The sequence below is a fragment of the Anomaloglossus baeobatrachus genome, chromosome 10, assembly GCF_048569485.1.
Source record: "Anomaloglossus baeobatrachus isolate aAnoBae1 chromosome 10, aAnoBae1.hap1, whole genome shotgun sequence".
Taxonomy (NCBI): domain Eukaryota; kingdom Metazoa; phylum Chordata; class Amphibia; order Anura; family Aromobatidae; genus Anomaloglossus; species Anomaloglossus baeobatrachus.
Window position 1 is genome coordinate 46,143,688 of NC_134362.1, and position 17,549 is coordinate 46,161,236.

General features: G+C 48.1%; 4 non-coding genes across 4 annotated transcripts; all 4 read left to right on the forward strand.

The window, feature by feature from the left end:
- Positions 1–2,390: 2,390 nt before the first annotated feature.
- TRNAV-UAC (transfer RNA valine (anticodon UAC)) lies at positions 2,391–2,463 on the forward strand. The gene has a single exon. It is a non-coding gene; the product is annotated as a tRNA-Val (tRNA).
- Positions 2,464–11,718: 9,255 nt separating this feature from the next.
- On the forward strand, positions 11,719–11,791 carry TRNAV-UAC (transfer RNA valine (anticodon UAC)). The gene has a single exon. It is a non-coding gene; the product is annotated as a tRNA-Val (tRNA).
- Positions 11,792–14,070: 2,279 nt separating this feature from the next.
- Positions 14,071–14,143, forward strand: TRNAV-UAC (transfer RNA valine (anticodon UAC)). Its single transcript has one exon. It is a non-coding gene; the product is annotated as a tRNA-Val (tRNA).
- Positions 14,144–16,551: 2,408 nt separating this feature from the next.
- TRNAV-UAC (transfer RNA valine (anticodon UAC)) lies at positions 16,552–16,624 on the forward strand. The gene has a single exon. It is a non-coding gene; the product is annotated as a tRNA-Val (tRNA).
- The last annotated feature ends 925 nt before the right edge of the window (positions 16,625–17,549 follow it).

The window sequence follows — 17,549 nt, forward strand, 5'->3', positions numbered from 1 at the left end:
GACAGACCTGAAAAGAGACAGACCTGGAAAGAGACAGACCTGGAAAGAAACAGATGGGGAAAGAAACAGAGAGATAGAGACAGACAAAGAAAGAGACAGAGACAGACAGACGAGGAAAAAGGCAGACCTGGAAAGAGACAGACCTGGAAAGAGGCAGACCTGGCAAGAGACAGACCTGAAAAGAGACAGACCTGGAAAGAGACAGACAGAGACAGACGGGGAAAGAGACAGACCTGGAAAGAGACAGACGGAGCACATTATTTGGCCAATTTAGTTAAATCTGTGTGGAATATCTGTGGTGTTGAAATATATGTTGTGAAATGCTTCTATTAGCTTAGTTTTTGCCTTTTAACCTAGAACAGTAACGTTTTAGGCACCAACACAGGTTTTGCTGTATTATTGCACTTAACTCTTTGATTTCTATGGGTGAAAAAATGCTGCAGATTTAAAAAAATGTTTAATGAGCCTGTTTGCCCCTCTTTTTTTTTTGTTTTATAATTACACCAAGTTTCCAGACCTGGATCGTTACCCAAAGTTCCCTGAGAAATCCAGGCGCAGGGTTGGTGTTCAGGTACTTTTGAACCCACACAGATCTAGACTTTACACTCCAAGTCTGCCCATCACTACTCCTGAGCCCATGAGCTCACCATGGAAAAACTTGAAATCTTTTTCCAGGTTCCCCTTACTGACCATGACATAAACGTATGTCAAATGTCATGCAGAGATTAACAAGGCAATGCCATTTTTCGGGGTTTTTACATAGTAGTCAAAATTATAGCTGCTAGCCTTCTTTCAGGGTTTGAAGAACTATGCACTGCCTCCTCTAGGCCGGCCCATTCTATATCAGTCCTCTATGGTTTATTAACTGTAGATAGACGGAGGTTCCCCCCCCTTCTGCGGAGCCTTGAAACTCGAACTGCACACCACTTTCATGCAAGAACAATGGGATAAGTGTTGTTCTTGTTCCACAAATCTGTAATGGCGACAAAATCTCAGGAGACGAGTTTCAAGATTGTCCCTCGATGGTATTGGGTTCTTGCGGTTCTGCAGAGGTGGTTCTGCAGAGGTGGTTCCCGGGGATGTCTAGTCTTTGCTGGCATTGCAGGTTGGAGGAGGGTGCCATGTCTCATATATAGTGGTCTTGTCCGACACTTCGAACGTTCTGGCAGGGACAACTCGGGTATGGTGGTCTTGACCGACACTTCGAGCGTTCTGGCAGGGGGAACTCGGGTATGGTGGTCTTGACCAACACTTCGAGCGTTCTGGCAGGGGCAACTCGAGTATGGTGGTCTTGTCCGACACTTCGAGTGTTCTGGCAGGGGGAACTCGGGATAGTAAAAGAAATCACGTTTCAGTGCCTGTCTCTTCAGAGGCGGTGCTTCAGTTCATGTTTTCAATGTCAAAGGCCACCTGTAAAAAATCTCTGCTAAGGCATCTATTACAAACAGCTAAGACAATAATCCCACGTCATTGGAGGTCCCCTGACCCTCCTTCATTAGAGGAATGGTTTTAGAAGATTTCTCTAATTTAATGTATAAAGACCCTGGTGGTGCAATCCTATCAAAAATTGGCTAGTGTTGCCACCAAATAGTTCCACTGGAAGGCCTTCCTCTCCTCCCCATTATAGCAGACTATCCTGAGATAGGGGTGGCTATCTGGGATGCAACTATACCTCAGGGGCTCTCTTGGGGCTCGTTCTCTGGAGTGCTGATTCATGTGCTCAGAGTGCTAACAACATTTTGGATCTGCTCCAGAGGGCGATTCTCTCCCTCTCATTCTAGTTGCTACATCTTTTTTTCTCCCTCCTCCTGTTTCTCTCTTCTAAGCTATAGGCACTTAGGCAAGTGTATATGTCAGTGTTGGCACTTCATGTGCTGATTTGTTAAGTGCTCTGTGTTTTCTTGAAAATCAATAAAATCTTAAAATTGAAAAAATTATAGCTGCTGGATAGACTCTCGGCTTCAACGCCCGATGAAGCCATGAAGGTGATTTTTTTCAAAACATTTTAGTACAAAAATATAATTGAAAATTATAAGAATGATGTTGAATTCACTTTCAGAAAACATCATTCCTTTAAAAACAAGACCATTCTCATGGCAAAATAGTCCCATCTGATTTACAGAAAGAACAAACTATGTAGAAAAGAACAAACTATGTAAAAATGAACAAACTATGTAAAAAAGAACAAACTATGTAGAAACCAAAGTAACACATTCAATATCAACTTCATTTTAAGGAAAATCACATTGTTGGAAAAAAAATAAATCAATGGTGAAATATGCAATAAAAACAAAAAAACAACTTGTCATTAACCAAACTTTACATTCAGTAGAAAATCCCTGGCCGTCAATATTCTGCTCTGCCAGCCAACACTCTGCAGCCCTTCATCAGGTTTCATAGTGTAGTGGTTATCACGTCTGCTTTACACGCAGAAGGTCCTGGGTTCGATCCCCAGTGAAACCAATTAGTTTTACGCTTTCATGAACCTGAAATAAAGGTAAAATAATTATAATAATACTTAATAAAGTTCGTTTTAGTCACCAAAACAGGCTTTGCTGTGTTTTTGCATTTACTCTTTAGATTCTATGGGTGAAAAAATGCTGCAGATTTAAAAAAAAAAAAAATAATAAAAATAATAAAAAATAAATAATAAATAATAAAATAAATAAATAAAACAAAACAATGCTGTTCTTAAATTGTCATGGAAAAAAATCAAGTGTGTGTATGACATTTTTGAAATCGTATAGTTTGCTATGGTACTTTCAAACACAGCTTCTATTCTGCAGAAAAAAGCACTTCAAAAACACTATATGGGCATTTTTATGTAATTTTTCTTGTACATTTGAATCAATCTGCAAGGTAAAATGCATCCCAGCAAAGTCTATGAGAATCCTGAAGTCCTGTGCACACGTTGCAGATTTTTTTTCCTTTCAGTTTTTGGTGCAGAAAAAAAACTGCACCAAACAATTGAGTTGTCAATTGTTTCTTTTTTCCAGCATTTTTCCTAACACAATGCATAAAAAAACTCATAAAAAATGCACATTTTTTTTCCGCAGCATTTATCCTGCCAAGTGATGCAATTTTTGGTGCAGAAAATTTGCAATGTGGGAACATACCCTTTAGTGTATGTGCACACTTCAAGTATTTGCCTCAGAAATTTCTGCATCTCTTGGCAGGAAAAACATTGCGTAAGGCCTCTTTCACACATCTGTGCAAAACACACACGTTTTGCACAGTCCACAGTGTGGGTTCGCTCCATGTGCTATCTGTGATAGCACACGGACAGCATGTACTTCTATACTTACCTGTCCCTGATGTTGTTGTCTCCGCTGCTGCTGCTGCTTCTGGGTCCGTGATGCAGTGAATATGCATGAGCATAAATAAGCGGGACTGAGAAGCAAGTGACAGCAGCGCCGAAAAGAGCAGCGCTGGAGACAGGTGAGTATAGAAAATCATTTTATTACACGTACAGCATGTACTTCTATACTTACCTGTCCCTGGTGCTGTTGTCTCCGGTGCTGCTGCTGCTTCCAGGTCTGCAGTGCAGTGAATATGCATGAGCATAATGAGCGGGACCCAGAAGCAAGTGACAACAGCACCAAAGACAGCATCGCTGGAGACAGGTGAATATAGAAAATCAGATTTTGTGACAAATCTCCACTGAGTGCACAGGCCCTTACTAATTTACTCAATGTGTAAAGTTGAGTCTGTAGCAGTTTACTATGTTTGTACCAAAAAAAAGGCTTTGGGATTTTATACCGTGTTAGTAATAATAGCTGCTGAATAGACGGAAAGTCCCGGCTTTTATGGCCGATGAAAACATTTCAACTGGAAAGAAAATTATCCAAAATTACAATGATCGTGTTAAATTCACTCTCAAAATATATCATTCCTCTAAACGCAAGATTATAAAATTTTGCACAGACACCTCATGTGACCCAGGGAACGTCACAGACTATGTTTTGACAGGAAAATGTAACCCCGCACTTTACAGTTACTCTCCAAAAAAAATGCCTTCATTAAAGTAAATGGAGCCTAGAACTACAGGTTATTAGTAGGAGCTGTGATTGGTTGCTATAGGAACAAAAGACATTTATAGTATAAGAAGCTTATATGTAAGGTAATAAGATGTCGGTGGGGAGACGGATAGAGAGACAGACAGAGACAGACAGAGAGACAGACAGATAGAGACAGACAGAGACAAATGGTGAAAGAGACAGACAGAGACAGACGGGGAAAGAGACAGACAGAGACAGACCTGGAAAGAGACAGATGGGGAAAGAGACAGACAGACATGCAGACAGGGACAGAGACAGGCAGACAGGGAAGGAGGAGACAGCCAGAGAGACAGACAAAGATAAATGGGGAAAGACACAGACCTTGATAGAGACAGACGGGGAAAGAGACAGAGAAATAGAGACAGACAAAGACAGGCAGACAGGGAAAGAGACAGACAGGAAAAGACACAGACAAAGAGACGGGGAGACAGACGGGGAAAGAGACAGATGTGGCGCCCCTGAGGCTTCCGTCGCCACAGGTCATTGCACCCCATCAGCGGTGTGATGCCCCAGTCTGGGTGAGGAAGGGAGTGAACACCGGTCCCCTGGTAAATCCACACTACACCCATTGCTAGGAACACACTGGGACCAGGGATAGTGGCAGAAAACCTCCCATGCTGCATGCTGGGAGGGGCCATAAGACCCATCCTTGCTCCTATAAGATAGAAAGAGAGTGGGGAAGGAGGAGGAGGCCTGCAGGAGGCAGGCAAGGAGGAGAGAAAGGAAGAGAGCTCCAAGTCAGTCAGGAGCTAAGGAAAGAAAGAGACGCTTCCTGGTGAAGATCCTGGAACTCAGAGGGTCCAGGTGACACCAAGCAGAGAACAGAAGGGATCCCAGGGCCATGGGTAGCTGTAGAGCTGCGGTGGCCTGTTCCACAGGAACATCGGTGGAGGGATCAAGCTGCAGCAGGGGACGGTCCCTAGAAACCGGAGGAGTGCAAAATCATCTCCAAACAGTAAAAACCGAGGCCCAGGGAATGTTGTAAACTCCCCGGGCCACAGCCCACAGCAGAACTTCTAGAAAAGGGGTAATCAGCCGACAGGTGACCCCCCAGCCTGGAGGCTGTTGTGGAGGCCGAGCCAGGTTTATCCTACAAAGGCAAGGTTTAAGGAGACAGCTGAAGACAGAGACACTTAAGAGAAGGGCACCGGGTTTTGCTCCAAGAATCACCCAGAAACGGCGGAGGTCCCTGACAGTGGTCCCAGCAGTCCAAGGGTTCCTGCCGGCCTTGACAAGAATTGTGAGTAAAGAACTTGAAACTGCACCCTTGGAGTTGCCTCTGTTATTTCATCTGCATAGACACTCATAAGCACCAACTGTGCCCCGGGGCACTTCTCCACCTGTGGGGAGTAGTACCACCATTGCTGCCATATCATCCCCCGGAGGCCTCATACAGCAGCGGCGGCTTATTAGCCGCATACCACAGGTGGCGTCACGAACACAAACTTTAATTCCAGCCACATATTTTACTGACACCCACCAGGGCCACGGAGCCGGGCCCAGCCACCACTGACTACCTCCGGACTAGTCCGGCCCGGCACCGGGTGTCCCATAGCCCTGGGGTGGGCGAGTCAACTTTGGCGTCACGAACAGGATTTCGTGCCCGGTTACACCGGGTACTGTGCGCCTGAAGAATCATGAAATAGCCTGTGTTTTACTGTGAAAACTGCCGCCATTAGCACTACAGAAAGCGGGAAGAAGAGGGGCGTGCCAGAAGAAAGGGCGCGAAGAGAAGCCCCGTCCCCTTGGTCTTGCCCAGAAAGAGCGCGAAGCAGTGCCCGTGATGGAGAGCGGAGGAAGAAAAGATGGCGCGTGAAGAAGCTAAGATGATGGACGCCGAGCAACGAGCGGCCAGAGGAGGAGTGGCCGAGCCGGGACACGCACCTCAGAACCGGGTGGTGTCCTGCGTCCTGGAGAGCGGAGAAGGTCCAGCAGCCGCTGCAGAGCCGGGTAAAGAGAGTGTCACCCCCAACCGGCGGAGCCCGGATTGCCAGGTGGGGTTCCTGCCCAGTCCTCCTGCAGGCGCGCGTGCCACCACCGCAGCTCCGATACCAGCACCCTGCAGCAGGCCAGCGACCACCAGAACACCAGCGATGCTACTGAGGGGTGAGTCATTTAATGCCCCTGTCGGCGTGAGAGCCCCAACCCCCGCTGCCATGCCCGCGGTCCCCGGAGAGACGCCCGGCACGGCGACGCCGATCTGGGCCGCAGCCGCGCCAGGTGCGGCCCGCCTAGATTTCGCCGCCGGAGCGACGCCCATCCACACCGCAGCAGCGACGCCAAGCCCGGCCCGTCCAGCTCAGGCCCCAGCAGCGATACCCCGCTCGGACAAGCAAGATCCCGCCGCAGCGGTGACGTTAATCCACGCAGCAGATGCGGCCCGCCAAGCCCAGGCCGCAGCCACGCCAGGTGCGGCCCGTCAAGAATCGGTCACAGCAGCGACTCCAATTCAGGCCGCCGCCATGCCAGGCGCGGCCCGCCAAGACCAGCAGACGCAGACTGTGCTAACCGCTGTCTACCTGCTGCCAGGTGGGGAGCCGGAGAAGAATCCCGACATGTAAAGAAGTAAGAAGATGCTGAACTGTATATAGCCCCTGTCAGCCCCTCATTCTTTGTGAAGATGTCCCTTTTGTGCTGCCCTAATGTTCTTTTTGAAGATGACACCCTTTCCTGCCTTACTGCCCCGTGTACTTTTTGAAGATGTCACCCCCCATGTGTATGTGTTACCGGGCCACAGAACTGGAATGTGGGCCCCGGTGAATGTGATGTCTTATGTGTCCTGTGTAACCAGGCCACTGGACTTAGTTGCTGGTTGAGTTTTTTTGCACTTTTGTTGATTGAAAAAGAAACAAACTGCCAGGCTACTGGACTTGTTGTAGCCAAGAATGTATATAGTTGCACCTGTTGTGCCCCCTACCAGAATTATGGGGGAAGTGCCCAAACTGTGTAATGAACTGAAAGTGCACATTTAGATGTTTCTTTATAAGAAAGTTTGCAACGTTCAAGAATTTGTGCCTCCCATAAAGGGAAGAAATGTTTTATTGTTTTATGTTATGCATAACAAAAATGTTTCTGCAGTTTCTCCCACATGTTTTGTTGTCTTTTCAGCCCGAGGACGTGCTGGGATTCGCTGTGGGGGAAAGTGGCGCCCCTGAGGCTTCCGTCGCCACAGGTCATTGCACCCCATCAGCGGTGTGATGCCCCATTCTGGGTGAGGAAGGGAGTGAACATCGGTCCCCTGGTAAATCCACACTACACCCATTGCTAGGAACACACTGGGACCAGGGATAGTGGCAGAAAACCTCCCATGCTGCATGCTGGGAGGGGCCGTAAGACCCATCCTTGCTCCTATAAGATAGAAAGAGAGTGGGGAAGGAGGAGGAGGCCTGCAGGAGGCAGGCAAGGAGGAGAGAAAGGAAGAAAGCTCCAAGTCAGTCAGGAGCTAAGGAAAGAAAGAGACGCTTCCTGGTGAAGATCCTGGGACTCAGAGGGTCCAGGTGACACCAAGCAGAGAACAGAAGGAATCCCAGGGCCACGGGTAGTCTGTATAGCTGTCGGGGCAGTTTAGAGCTGCGGTGGCATGTTCCACAGGAACATCGGTGGAGGGATCAAGCTGCAGCAGGGAACGGTCCCTAGAAACCGGAGGAGTGCAAAATCATCTCCAAGCAGTAAAAACCGAGGCCCAGGGAATGTTGTAAACTCCCCGGGCCACAGCCAACAGCAGAACTTCAGAAAAGGGCTAATCAGCCGACAGGTGACCCCCCAGCCTGGAGGCTGTTGTGGAGGCCGAGCCAGGTTTATCCTACAAAGGCAAGGTTTAAGGAGACAGCTGAAGACAGAGACACTTAAGAGAAGGGCACCGGGTTTTGCTCCAAGAATCACCCAGAAACGGCGGAGGTCCCTGACAGTGGTCCCAGCAGTCCAAGGGTTCCTGCCGGCCTTGACAAGAATTGTGAGTAAAGAACTTGAAACTGCACCCTTGGAGTTGCCTCTGTTATTTCATCTGCATAGACACTCATAAGCACCAACTGTGCCCCGGGGCACTTCTCCACCTGTGGGGAGTAGTACCACCATTGCTGCCATATCATCCCCCGGAGGCCTCATACAGCAGCGGCGGCTTATTAGCCGCATACCACAGGTGGCGTCACGAACACAAACTTTAATTCCAGCCACATATTTTACTGACACCCACCAGGGCCACGGAGCCGGGCCCAGCCACCACTGACTACCTCCGGACTAGTCCGGCCCGGCACCGGGTGTCCCATAGCCCTGGGGTGGGCGAGTCAACTTTGGCGTCACGAACAGGATTTCGTGCCCGGTTACACCGGGTACTGTGCGCCTGAAGAATCATGAAATAGCCTGTGTTTTACTGTGAAAACTGCCGCCATTAGCACTACAGAAAGCGGGAAGAAGAGGGGCGTGCCAGAAGAAAGGGCGCGAAGAGAAGCCCCGTCCCCTTGGTCTTGCCCAGAAAGAGCGCGAAGCAGTGCCCGTGATGGAGAGCGGAGGAAGAAAAGATGGCGCGTGAAGAAGCTAAGATGATGGACGCCGAGCAACGAGCGGCCAGAGGAGGAGTGGCCGAGCCGGGACACGCACCTCAGAACCGGGTGGTGTCCTGCGTCCTGGAGAGCGGAGAAGGTCCAGCAGCCGCTGCAGAGCCGGGTAAAGAGAGTGTCACCCCCAACCGGCGGAGCCCGGATTGCCAGGTGGGGTTCCTGCCCAGTCCTCCTGCAGGCGCGCGTGCCACCACCGCAGCTCCGATACCAGCACCCTGCAGCAGGCCAGCGACCACCAGAACACCAGCGATGCTACTGAGGGGTGAGTCATTTAATGCCCCTGTCGGCGTGAGAGCCCCAACCCCCGCTGCCATGCCCGCGGTCCCCGGAGAGACGCCCGGCACGGCGACGCCGATCTGGGCCGCAGCCGCGCCAGGTGCGGCCCGCCTAGATTTCGCCGCCGGAGCGACGCCCATCCACACCGCAGCAGCGACGCCAAGCCCGGCCCGTCCAGCTCAGGCCCCAGCAGCGATACCCCGCTCGGACAAGCAAGATCCCGCCGCAGCGGTGACGTTAATCCACGCAGCAGATGCGGCCCGCCAAGCCCAGGCCGCAGCCACGCCAGGTGCGGCCCGTCAAGAATCGGTCACAGCAGCGACTCCAATTCAGGCCGCCGCCATGCCAGGCGCGGCCCGCCAAGACCAGCAGACGCAGACTGTGCTAACCGCTGTCTACCTGCTGCCAGGTGGGGAGCCGGAGAAGAATCCCGACATGTAAAGAAGTAAGAAGATGCTGAACTGTATATAGCCCCTGTCAGCCCCTCATTCTTTGTGAAGATGTCCCTTTTGTGCTGCCCTAATGTTCTTTTTGAAGATGACACCCTTTCCTGCCTTACTGCCCCGTGTACTTTTTGAAGATGTCACCCCCCATGTGTATGTGTTACCGGGCCACAGAACTGGAATGTGGGCCCCGGTGAATGTGATGTCTTATGTGTCCTGTGTAACCAGGCCACTGGACTTAGTTGCTGGTTGAGTTTTTTTGCACTTTTGTTGATTGAAAAAGAAACAAACTGCCAGGCTACTGGACTTGTTGTAGCCAAGAATGTATATAGTTGCACCTGTTGTGCCCCCTACCAGAATTATGGGGGAAGTGCCCAAACTGTGTAATGAACTGAAAGTGCACATTTAGATGTTTCTTTATAAGAAAGTTTGCAACGTTCAAGAATTTGTGCCTCCCATAAAGGGAAGAAATGTTTTATTGTTTTATGTTATGCATAACAAAAATGTTTCTGCAGTTTCTCCCACATGTTTTGTTGTCTTTTCAGCCCGAGGACGTGCTGGGATTCGCTGTGGGGGAAAGTGGCGCCCCTGAGGCTTCCGTCGCCACAGGTCATTGCACCCCATCAGCGGTGTGATGCCCCATTCTGGGTGAGGAAGGGAGTGAACATCGGTCCCCTGGTAAATCCACACTACACCCATTGCTAGGAACACACTGGGACCAGGGATAGTGGCAGAAAACCTCCCATGCTGCATGCTGGGAGGGGCCGTAAGACCCATCCTTGCTCCTATAAGATAGAAAGAGAGTGGGGAAGGAGGAGGAGGCCTGCAGGAGGCAGGCAAGGAGGAGAGAAAGGAAGAAAGCTCCAAGTCAGTCAGGAGCTAAGGAAAGAAAGAGACGCTTCCTGGTGAAGATCCTGGGACTCAGAGGGTCCAGGTGACACCAAGCAGAGAACAGAAGGAATCCCAGGGCCACGGGTAGTCTGTATAGCTGTCGGGGCAGTTTAGAGCTGCGGTGGCATGTTCCACAGGAACATCGGTGGAGGGATCAAGCTGCAGCAGGGAACGGTCCCTAGAAACCGGAGGAGTGCAAAATCATCTCCAAGCAGTAAAAACCGAGGCCCAGGGAATGTTGTAAACTCCCCGGGCCACAGCCAACAGCAGAACTTCAGAAAAGGGCTAATCAGCCGACAGGTGACCCCCCAGCCTGGAGGCTGTTGTGGAGGCCGAGCCAGGTTTATCCTACAAAGGCAAGGTTTAAGGAGACAGCTGAAGACAGAGACACTTAAGAGAAGGGCACCGGGTTTTGCTCCAAGAATCACCCAGAAACGGCGGAGGTCCCTGACAGTGGTCCCAGCAGTCCAAGGGTTCCTGCCGGCCTTGACAAGAATTGTGAGTAAAGAACTTGAAACTGCACCCTTGGAGTTGCCTCTGTTATTTCATCTGCATAGACACTCATAAGCACCAACTGTGCCCCGGGGCACTTCTCCACCTGTGGGGAGTAGTACCACCATTGCTGCCATATCATCCCCCGGAGGCCTCATACAGCAGCGGCGGCTTATTAGCCGCATACCACAGGTGGCGTCACGAACACAAACTTTAATTCCAGCCACATATTTTACTGACACCCACCAGGGCCACGGAGCCGGGCCCAGCCACCACTGACTACCTCCGGACTAGTCCGGCCCGGCACCGGGTGTCCCATAGCCCTGGGGTGGGCGAGTCACAGACCTGGGAAAGAGACAGACCTGGAAAGAAACAGATGGTGAATAAAACAGAGAGATAGAGACAAAGAAAGAGACAGAGACAGGCAGACGAGGGAAGAGGCAGACCTGGAAAGAGACAGACCTGGAAAGAGGCAGACCTGGCAAGAGACAGACCTGAAAAGAGACAGACCTGGAAAGAGACAGACCTGGAAAGAGACAGACAGAGACAGACGGGGAAAGAGACAGACCTGGAAAGAGACAGACGGAGCATATTATTTGGCCAATTTAGTTAAATCTGTGTGGAATATCTGTGGTGTTGAAATATATGTTGTGAAATGCTTCTATTAGCTTAGTTTTTGCCTTTTAATAATTACATTCATATGTATTTGTTTTGTGGTTTTTGTGTGCAGAATACATTTTTGTTAATACATTCTATTTAGTTAACAGCAGTTATTAACCCGGGCGAAGCCTGGTAGTACAGCTAGTATATATATATATATATATATACATGTATATACTTTATTGCACACTGTGTGTATATACAGTATAAGTATATATAAATAAATAAATTTTATATATATATATATATATATATATATATATATATATATATATATATGAAATTCAATCCCTGGTTGTCAAAAATGAGCTCCAACAGCCAACACTCTGCAGCTTTTCATCAGGTTTCATAGTGTAGTGGTCATCACTTTTGCTTTACACGCAGAAGGTTCTGGGTTCAATCCCCAGTGAAACCATTAAGGGAAGGTGTCGCAGATTTATATAATCCAAACAATGATAACTTGTAAGATAACATCCAGTTATAATGTTATCTTGCTTTAAATAGAGATGTCTTTCAGTTTTTATAAAGCTGGCAATGGAGCTGCCATTTTACATTCCAAGTTTTAGCATGACAGTGCAGGCTCAATTTACAGCACCTCATGGACATAGGCGATAGTAGTCGAATTCCGACCCCTTTAGTTTTATTACAACTGAAATGGTAACGCCTATGTGGGCTGCCCAATTCACAGCCGTGGGTGTGTTCAGCCGCCATTTTTCCATAGCCCATGCTTTCGACTGAGCTTCCTTTTTCCCCTACAGCCAGGATCTGAAAGACCAAGCAGTACCATCCGATCAGATCCTAGAACAGTAACGTTTTAGCCACCAAAACAGGTTTTTCTGTGTTTTTGCACTTACTCTTTGATTTCTATGGGTGAAAAAATGCTGCAGATTTTAAAAAAATGTTTAATGAGCCTGCTTTCACGTTTTGTTTTTTTTTAATTACCCCAGTTTCCAGACCTGGATCGTTACCCAGAGTTCCCTGAGAAATCCAGGCCCAGGGTTGGTGTTTGGGTACTTTTGAACCCACACAAATCTAGCCTTTACAGTCTAAGTCTGCCCATCACTACTCCTGAGCCCATAAGCTCCGCATGGAACAGCTTGAAATCTTTTTCCAGGTTCCCCTTACCAACCATGACATAAACTTATGTCAAATGTCATGCAGGGATTAACAAGGCAATGTCATTTTTTGGGGTTTTTACATAGTAGTCAAAATTATAGCTGCTAGCCTTCTTTCAGGGTTTGAAGAACTATGCACTGCCTCCTCTAGGCCGGCCCATTCTATATCAGTCCTCTATGGTTTATTAACTGTAGATAGATGGAGAATGCCTCCCCCCTTCTGCGGAGCCTGGGAACTCGAAGTCCACCTCACTTTCACGCAATAACAATGGGATGTGTTTTTCCTTGTTCCACAAATCTATAATGGTGACAAAATCTCAGGAGACGAGTTTCAAGATTGTCTCTGGATGGTATCGGGTTCCTGCGGTTCTGCAGAGGTGGTTCCTGGGGATGTCTAGTCTTTGCTGGCGTTGGAGGAGGGTACCATGTCTCATATATGGTGGTCTTGTCCGACACTTTGAGCGTTCTGGCAGGAGAAACTCAGGTATGGAGGTCTTGTCCGACACGTCGAGTGTTCTGGCAGGGGGAACTCAGGATAGTAAAAGAAATCTTAGATCTTTCGGTGCCTGTCTCTTCAGAGGCGGTGCTTCAGTTCACGTTTCCAATGTCCAAGGCCACCTATAAAAAAATCTCTGCTAAACCATCTATTACAAGCAGCTAAGACAATAATCCTGCATCATTGGAGGTCCCCTGACCCTCCTTCATTAGAGGAATGGTTTGAGAAGATTTCTCTAATTTATGGTATGGAGACCCTGGTGGCGCAATCCCATCAAAAATAAGCTAGTGCTGCCACCAAATAGTTCCACTGGAAGGCCTTCCTCTCCTCCCCATTATATCAGCCTATCCTAAGATAGGGGTGGCTATCTGGGATACAACTATACCTCAGGGGCTCTCTTGGGGCTCGTTCTCTGGAGTGCTGATTCACGTGTTCAGAGTTCTAACAACTTTTTGGATCTGCTCCAGAGGGTGATTCTCTCTCGCTCTCATTCCAGTTGCTACATCTTTTTTTCTCCCTCCTCCTGTTTCTCTCTTCTGAGCTATAGGCACTTAGGCAAGTGTATATGTCAGTGTTGGCACTTCATGTGCTGATTTGTTAAGTGCTCTGTGTTTTCTTGAAAATCAATAAAATCTTAAAATTGAAAAAAATTATAGCTGCTGGATAGACTCTCGGCTTCAACGCCCGATGAAGCCATGAAGGTGAATTTTTTCAAATAATTTTAGTACAAAAATATAATTGAAAATTACAAGAATGATGTTGAATTCACTCCCAAAAAATATCATTCCTTTCATAACAAGACCATTATCAAAGCAAAATAGTCCCATCTGTTTTACAGAAAGAACAAACTATGTAGAAAAGAACAAACTATGTAGAAAAGAACAAATTATGTAGAAACCAAAGTAACACATTCAATATCAACTTCATTTTAAGGAAAATCACATTGTTGGAAAAAAAAATAATGGTAAAATATGTAATAAAAACAAATAATGAACTTGTCATTAACCAAACTTTACATCCAGTAGTAAATCCCTGGCAGTCAATATTCTACTCTGCCAGCCAACACTCTGCAGCCCTTCATCAGGTTTCATAGTGTAGTGGTTATCACGTCTACTTTACACGCAGAAGGTCCTGGGTTCGATCCCCAGTGAAACCAATTAGTTTTACGCTTTCATGAACCTGTTAGGGTACTTTCACACTTGCATTTATTTCCTTCCGTTACAATCCGCCCTTTTGGAAAACAGCGGAATCTGTTAACGAATTCCGCTGTTTCCCATAGACTTGTATGGGTGACGGATTGTACCAAAAGGACCTGCGTTGCTTCCGCTGGGCGACGCTCCCTTGCTTCCGCCCAGCGGGAGGAACACAGCATGTAACGTTGTTTTGAGCAGCGGAATCCTCTGGATTCCACTGCGCATGCTCTTTTTTTTTTTTTTTTTTAAATCAAACTTTATTTTGGCTCGCGGTGGCCGAACGTTCAGCTGAGCGCCCGGCCGTCGACAAGCGACAGCGCTCAGCTGAACGACCAGCCGCCAGCATGCCCGGCCGCCGGCAAGTCACAGCGCTCAGCTAAGCGCCCGCCCGCTGGCATGCCCGGCCGCCGGCAAGTGACAGCGCTCAGCTGAGCGCCCGCCCGCTGGCATGCCCGGGCACCGGCAAGTGACAGTGCTCAGCTGATCACCCGGCGGTCGGCTGCAGGGAGCGATCAGCTGATCACCCGGCGGCCGGCAAGTGACAGCGCTCAGCTGATCACCGGCGGTCGGCTGCAGGGAGCGATCAGCTGATCACCTGGTGGCCGGCTACTGGGAGCGATCAGCTGATCACCCGGCGGCCGGCTACTGGGAGCGATCAGCTGATCACCCGGCGGCCGGCTGCAGGGAGCGATCAGCTGCTCACCCGGCGGCCGGCTACTGGGAGCGATCAGCTGATCACCCGGCGGCCGGCTACTGGGAGCGATCAGCTGATCACCCGGCGGCCGGCTGCAGGGAGCGATCAGCTGATCACCCGGCGGCCGGCTACTGGGAGCGATCAGCTGATCACCCGGCGGCCGGCTGCAGGGAGCGATCAGCTGATCGTTCACAATAGTCTGCCGCTGGTAAAACTGTAAAAAAAAAAAAAAATTAAAACGAATTGCGTTGTTTTGCAGCATCCGTTGCATCCGTTGTGCCACTATATGCAACACATCCGTTGCATCCGTTACACAACACAATGCAACGGATACCGTTCAACGCAAGTGTGAAACTAGCCTAATAAAGGTAAATAATTATAAAATATTTAATAAAGTTGGTTTTAGTCACCAAAACAGGCTTTGCTGTGTTTTTGCATTTACTCTTTAGATTCTATGGGTGAAAAAAATGCTGCAGATTTAAAAATAAATAAATAAATAAATAAAAAATAAATAAATAATAAATAATAAAATAAATAAATAAAACAAAACAATGCTGTTCTTAAATTGTCATGGAAAAAAAGCAAGTGTGTGTATGACATTTCTGAAATCTTATAGTTTGCTATGGTACTTTCAAACACAGCTTCTATTCTGCGGAAAAAAGCACTTCAAAAACACTATATGGGCATTTTTATGTGATTTTTCTTGTACATTTGAATCAATCTGCAAGGTAAAATGCATCCCAGCAAAGTCTATGAGAATCCTGAAGTCCTGTGCACACGGTGCAGATTTTTTTTCCTTGCAGTTTTTGGTGCAGAAAAAAAACTGCACCAAACAATCGAGTTGTCTATTGTTTCTTTTTTCCAGCATTTTTCCTAACACAATGCATAAAAAAACTCATAAAAAATGCACATTTTTTTCCGCAGCATTTATCCTGCCAAGTGATGCAATTTTTGGTGCAGAAAATTTGCAATGTGGGAACATACCCTTTAGTGTATGTGCACACTTCAAGTATTTGCCTCAGAAATTTCTGCATCTCTTGGCAGGAAAAACATTGCGTAAGGCCTCTTTCACACATCTGTGCAAAACACACACGTTTTGCACAGTCCACAGTGTGGGTTCTCTCCATGTGCTATCTGTGATAGCACACGGACAGCATGTACTTCTATACTTACCTGTCCCTGATGTTGTTGTCTCCGCTGCTGCTGCTGCTGCTTCTGGGTCTGCGATACAGTGAATATGCATGAGCATAAATAAGCGGGACTGAGAAGCAAGTGACAGCAGCGCCGAAAAGAGCAGCGCTGGAGACAGGTGAGTATAGAAAATCATTTTATTACACGTACAGCATGTACTTCTATACTTACCTGTCCCTGGTGCTGTTGTCTCCAGTTATTAACCCGGGCGAAGCCTGGTAGTACAGCTAGTATGTATATATATATATATATATATATATATATATATATATATGTATATATATATATATATATATATATATATATATATATATATATGTATATGTATATACTTTATTGCACACTGTGTATATATACAGTATAAGTATATATAAAAAAATAAATTTTATATATATATATATATATATATATATATATATATGTGGAATTCAATCCGGGGTTGTCAAAAATGAGCTCCAACAGCCAACACTCTGCAGCCCTTCGTCAGGTTTCATAGTGTAGTGGTCATCACGTCTGCTTTACACGCAGAAGGTCCGGGGTTCGATCCCCAGTGAAACCATTAAGGGAAGGTGTCGCAGATTTATATAATCCAAACAATGATTATGTGACGCCCTGGGCAGGGTTCACAGGCAAGCCAGGGTTCACAGGTAACTACATCACCACACCCTAGACCCTGGATAGGCACATCAAAGCTAGACCAGAAATCCTTGTTGCCTTCCTCCAGGGGCTGATGTTCACAGCAGGGGGTGGAGCCAGGCAGTTGGTCTCCACCTACCGAGGAGTTCACAGTCCTGGAGGTGGGAAAACCAAGCAGAGCAGATTAGTTTGAGAGGCGAAAGTGTGTGGAGTGAAGTGGTAGGAGAGCAGGCAAAAACTGACTGAGCGTGTCCAGGTGTGTGCCCCGGACAGAGACAGCAAGGTTAGCAGACGGCGGAGACCGTCTGCAGGAGTGGCTGATCGGAGTTGCCGAAAGGACCGTGGACGGGTGGAGGCCTGGCGGTACCGGACCGGTACACAAAGTGAGGCCAGCACCATTGGCAGGGGCATTTCGGATCCTGGCAAGGCTTGGAGTCGCTGTAATTTGCCAAATCCGTCAGTGAAGGGAACCTCTGGGTTTCCAAACAACTAAGTCCCGATTGAAGGCAAAGGTCCAACTGTGAGAGAGACACCGCCACCGATAAGGCACCAGTTTCTCAGGGCCATCGCCTGCAGGCAAAGAGAAGCTCCTATGGCCTATATCCAAGCCGGGGAGCGGGTTACTGGTGGGAACTGATCGATACCAAGAGAAGTACTAGGTGCAGGGAAAGAGACAGTCACCGTTAACTACTGGGGAAAAGCAGCAGCCGTCCGTGGGAACTGTCTTTCCAGCCGTGTGTTTTACCGTGAACTGTGTCAACGTCTCAGGCTGAGTGAGTACCACAGTGCCGTACGGCACAGCGCTGCCCCCGCGTCCCTGCACCTCATCAGGCCCCATAACCCGCCTG